The sequence below is a fragment of the Palaemon carinicauda genome, chromosome 7 (assembly GCF_036898095.1).
Source record: "Palaemon carinicauda isolate YSFRI2023 chromosome 7, ASM3689809v2, whole genome shotgun sequence".
Lineage (NCBI taxonomy): Eukaryota > Metazoa > Arthropoda > Malacostraca > Decapoda > Palaemonidae > Palaemon > Palaemon carinicauda.
Genome location: NC_090731.1, coordinates 41,647,996 through 41,653,995, shown reverse-complemented (window position 1 = coordinate 41,653,995; position 6,000 = coordinate 41,647,996).

Here is a 6,000-nt window from a genome sequence, read left to right as displayed (position 1 = left end):
TTCCCTAATGCTTTCTCTCTCTCTATCAGTTAGTGACGCCAGGTACTAACCTAACCCCGGTAGTACACCGGCTGAACTACAGTATACAAAAAATACAGTAGTACAATTAATTTCTAACATACTCTGTGTTTCCTTTAACAGTCAATTGTTGGGAACACAATATAATGTTGAGGTTGAAGTAATCCCTCAATACCCAGATGAATCCTTTGATCATCGGGACCCTAATAAATCACCGATCAGTATTAATATACTACAGGCGGATAAGTTAGTATAAACACTTACTAACCCTAACTCTAAGTACTAGTTTCTTCCACCCTATATTCTCCCTAACAGGAAATCTAAAATAATATTACTGACGGAAGTCTAGGCAATTGGCTGGGAGAGGAAACACAGATATGGGTCTTTCCTATTTCCTTTCCAGCTTACTATCTTAAGCTACCATTTACAATAGTGATTACTATTGCAAATAAAATTTATGCATTTATATCAATAATATATAATCCACATACTCATTTAAACCATTTTTCTTTACAGGAGGAGCCAATAGTAAAGTGTGCAGCTATATTCACCCACCACAAGGGTAGGAACTTTTGTGGGCATACGATGTGCAGGTCTCATGCCCCCAGCTGTATCGTATCCGGATCCCTGAGGTATTGGGACCCGAAGGGTTGCTCTACCTGCTCAATCCTGGTGACTAACGGCTTCAGAGAAGCCATCCCAGTCACTGTGGAGACTAGGGAAACAGCAAGGGAAACCCTTTGTAAGTGGGTAAGAGGGTTCCAAAAGAACTCTCCGGGACCTTACCTACCTAATGAATCTTTAAGATGCCTTCTGCTCCCTAAGGCACTAGCAGATGCAGTAGTGCCCCAGGAACAGGTCCAGCCTCCTCTCATACAGCTGAAGATCGACGCGGACATCCATAAATCACTAGAAGGCATGGACATCCACCAAGAACGGATGTCAGAAGTATCCACCGACACAGAACAGGACCTACTGCAAGGAGGCCCTGAAGAAGACGTGGTTCTACCACACACGTAGGAAGAAGGATCCGTTTTGACGGTAACTGAAGACCCTCAGTTCGCCGTCACAGCATTTCAACCTATGCTGTCAACCTCTTCAACCCCAACTCCTCAACCAACTACACAGGTCGACAAGAGCGAAGCACTCTTCACCTCGATCCAGCAGATGTTGGAATTGTTCCAGAAGGAACAAGAAGAGATGAAACAATCCATCCAACAGAATAAGAAACAGATACAAGAGAGGGATCATCCTGGAACTTCCAGGGGCTCTTATTAAGCCCCTTAGAGTATCAGACCTCCCTCACTGCTCCCAAACCAACCCCTGGAGGTACGCAGAGCTCATGCCCATGACGAATGAGGAACTAATTGTTTCAGAGAAGTTTTGGCCCAGCTTTTCAGCCTACCCAGACTGTTACGTGAAACTGCGGGATGAACTTGCGTCCCGTGAGGAAACAGTACCGAAGGAAGTCATTGTCTTCGAACATGACAAAGCACACGCCATCCTTGTAAACTCCTTGAAAGGAGCCGGATACATCAACTCCAAAGTCTCAGCACTGAGCAAGAGGCTTCCCACCTTTGTTGTTCCTTCCTCCACCTCTTTCCCCTTTTTGGAAAAAGCCCTAGAATTTGTCATTAAGGCAATCGAAGACGGCAAACCCTGCCCATCTCTAGAGGAACGTAAACCCTTCTCTCTAGCAGTACCTACCTGTGAGGAGAAGTGGAAAGACGTCCAACTAACCTCCTCCGTCTCGAAATTAGATCCAGAGATAGTAGGCCAGCAGTTCAATGAGAACCTCCCGTAGTTGCCAGACCATCTTCGGAGGAGAGAATAGGAGACGAAAGAGACACTAGCAGCCTCCCTTTTTCATCATAACTGCCTGGAAATGTGTACAGGCCTACATAATGCCCCAGAAATGTTTCTTTTCCTGACTAAGTCTCACATTGGTACCCTTGTGAAGGACTTATATGCTTTCATCAAGTCAAGAAGGACCTGTAGAGGGCACGTGTTTGCCTCAGCAACAGTGAAACACGAACCCAGGAAACTGATTTCATCGTGTATCTAAGGCAAGGACCTTTTCCCACAGGAAGCGGTCCGAAAAGTCATAGCCAAAGCAGCCATGGAGAAAAGGAACCTTCTCCAAAAGTTGGGCATGACGTCTAAGAGGACATCTTCCTCAGACGGAGGTCCCCTACCTAAGAGCAAACAGGCAAGGTGACCACGTAAACCTGCGCAACTTCTGGCCGTGACAATGGCCACGGTGCCTCAACTGGTAGCACAGCCCCAAACCACCTTCCAGATGGTCCCTCAACAGCTGGTAGCTCAGTCGTCAGCATTTTATCCCGGCTTTGCGAGGCAGTCAACCACCTTTCGTCCTTAAAAAGGGAAAGGCCAAAGAAGAGGTTCTTCCGGAAACCCCTCACGGGGCAGAGCAGGACGCAGTCACGGACACAAGTCCTCAGGACCCCCAAGCACTGAGGGGTTCCAGGTAGGAGGCAGATATACCACTTTCGGGATTGCTGGACCTTCGATCCCTGGGCCCACAGCCTAATCACGAATGGACTCGGGTGGAGATGGAACAGAAATTCACTCCGTTTTCCAGAATTCTTCCAACACTCCACCCCCTTGTTAGAAGAATATACCTCAGAACTCTTGAATAAGAAGGTAATAAGGAAAGTGAAGTCCATCAAATTCCATGGAAGGCTGTTTTGTGTTCCCAAGAAAGACTCAGACAAACTTAAGAGTCATTCTAGACTTGTCTCCACTCAACAAGTTCATCGAGAACAACAAGCTCAGAATACTTACCTTGCAACATATAAGGACCCTTCTACCAAAGGGGACGTACACAGTCTCAATAGACCTGGCAGACGCCTATTGGCATCTGGCAATCAGCAGCCCCTTCTCCTCCTACCTAGGATTCAAGGTACAGAAGAAATTCGTCTCTTCAGAGCAATGCCCTTTGGACTGAACAAAGCCCCAAGGATATTCACAAAACTAGCAGACACAATCATCCAACAGCTACGCTCCCAAGGAGTTCAAGTGGTAGCATATCTAGACAATTGGCTGGTGTGGGCAGCATCCAAGACTACTTATCTGCAAGCTGCCAAAAAGGTGATCCAGTTCCTGGAACACCTGGGCTTCAAGATCAATCTCAAGAAGTCTCGCATTTTTCCAGCTCAAAAGTTTCAATAGTTAGGAATCCAATGGAACTTAAAGTCACATCACCTCTCCATTCCATCCAAGAAGAGGAGAGAGATAGCGGGAGCTGTCAAGAGACTAATCCGTCACAAGAGGATTTCAAGACGCCAACAAGAAAGAGTATTGGGCTCTCTCCCGTTTGCAGCAGAAGAGATCAACTAAGGTTGACCTCGACCCAATTACGCATGCTATTAAGGCCGTGGTCAACAGCCAAGAGCCTAGCACGGACAGTTCCCCTGCAACCATCAGTCGTGATACACACGGACGCTTCCTTGGAAGAATGGGGAGGCCATTCTCACGAGAGAAAAGTGCAGGGGAATTGGTCGCATCAGTTCAAAACCTTTCACATCAACATCTTGGAGGCTATGGCAGTTTTCCTAACGTTGAAGAAACTATCCCCTTGCAGAGCAATCCACATCGGATTGGTCCTGGACAACGAAGCGATAGTAAAATGTCTAAACCGACAAGGCTTGAGATCACCTCACATCAACCATGTGATACTAGCCATCTTCTACCTGGCAAGGAAAAACGGATGGCACTTATCAGCAGTTCACCTACAAGGGTTCCGCAACGTGACGGCAGATGCTCTATCCACGCAAAAGCCGATAGAGACAGAATGGTCCCTGGACGCAGACTCATTCTCCTTCATCTCTGAAAAAGTTCCAGAACTGCAGATCGACCTCTTCACAATGAGCGACAACAAGAAGCTACAGTACCTTGTTACTTAGCCCCTTATATGGACCCACAAGCAGTAGCGATAGACGTCATGCCCCTCGACTGGAACAGGTGGAATTGCATTTACCTGTTTCCACCAACCAATCTCCTGCTAAGAGTCCTCCACAAGCTAAGATCCTTCAGAGGGCCAGCAGCAGTAGTGGCCCCCAAATGGCATGAAAGCAATTTGTTCCCTCTAGTTCTAGAATTGAAACTGAAGCCGTTTCCTCTGCCGAATCCAGTTTTATCCTAACTGGTCCAGAAGTCGACTGTCTATGCTTCATCCTCGAGAACCAACAACCTACATCTCATGATTTTCTCGCCCTAGCAGCGAACAAAAAGTTTGGAATCTTGAAGGATAAAGTTGATTTCATTGAAGAGTATAAATCAAGTTCAACTAGGAGACAATATGAGTCATCTTGAAAAAAATGGGTGTCCTTTGTAAAAACAAGGAATCCAACAGAAATAACGATAGATTTCCGTCTCGCTTTCTTCATACACCTACACGAACAAGGCCTGGCTTCCACCACAATTACCGTGTGTAAGTCGGCCCTGACTAGACCACTTCTGTACGCTTTTGAGGTGGACCTCACTAGTGAAATCTTCAATAAGATCCCAAAAAGCATGTGCTAGACTCAAGCCGGCAACCCCTCCGAAGCCCATCATGTGGTCTTTGGACAAAGTCTTGCACTATGCTTCGAACCTAAACAATGATGATTGTACACTAAAGGATCTAATGCAGAAAGTCATCTTTCTGATTGCAATAGCCTCAGGGGCTAGAGTTAGTGAAATAGTGTCCTTATCCAGAGACGAAGGCCATATTCAGTTGCTAGACACAGAAGAACTGAACCTTTTCCTGATCCTGCCTTTCTTGCCAAGAATGAGCTACCCACTAAGATGTGGGATCCTTGGAGAATCTGCCCACTGAAGGAAGTTGTCTCGCTATGCCCAGTAGTGTCTAAAGGTCTATTTTCGAAGAACTTCAGACTTCAATGGAGGACAGCTCTTCAGAGGAGAAACTTCAGGATTAAACCTATTCTTAAGACAACTGAGAGCGAAGCTCACCTACTTTATTCACAGAGCAGATCCTGACAGCACACCCGCAGGTCACGATCCAAGAAAAGTGGCTTCTTCGTTGAATTTCTTTCAACACAGGGATTTTGAGAGACTCCGCTCATATACTGGGTGGAAACCATCCAGAGTCTTCTATAAACACTATGTGAAGTAAGTACATGAAATAGAACACTTTTTGGTGGCGGCGAATAGTGTCATAAAACCCGTCGTCTAGTGCTGCGATGAACAGTGGACTGTTTCTGGGACTTAACAGTGTATCGGGTGAATAGGTACTCGTACCTTCTAGTGCAAATCATTACGATGATTAATAGACTGTTCTATACAGGTGCATAATCTGACCCATAACACCAGTGCTGTGTGGACGTTTGCACCACAGTGTTCACGCATATCTAAAATCTGAGCAAGTCAGACAGATTTTGGTTTCACATCTCCATTGAGTGGCAATATTCCGATAATGAAATTATATATATATTCTTCCATGACAGGTCAATATATGAACCCGGATGTGAATGATTGCTGGATCAGATTCTTATTTTGTTGACACAACAACTAATAATGTAATTGCAAAATAAATACAAAAATTTATATGCATCTTAATTTTTAGTCCTCAGTTGCTTTTAATTAAACCTTGCTAGAATTTTATTTTTATCCTTATAGATAAAAAATACTCGAGCCAAGAACAGATTTCCAAGGTAATCAAAGGTAACCTCTAAAAAGATTCCCTTTTGTTCCTACGGAAATACAAACCTTGAATCCTTACTGTCGAAGTTGACACTTTCCCGCAGGGGGCAGGAAGCACTAAGCCTGTTCCAAGCTTAGTGGAAATGACAGTTAACTGGAATTTCATATATAGGTCTAGGAGACCAGGTAAGGAATCCATTCAAGGTAAAAGGCACACACACAAACCCACATATATAGTGCTTTCAAGTAATTTCTCTGGTATGCTTCCATCAGGACGACATGGCAGAGCCCAAAACACGGATTTTGAGCAAACCG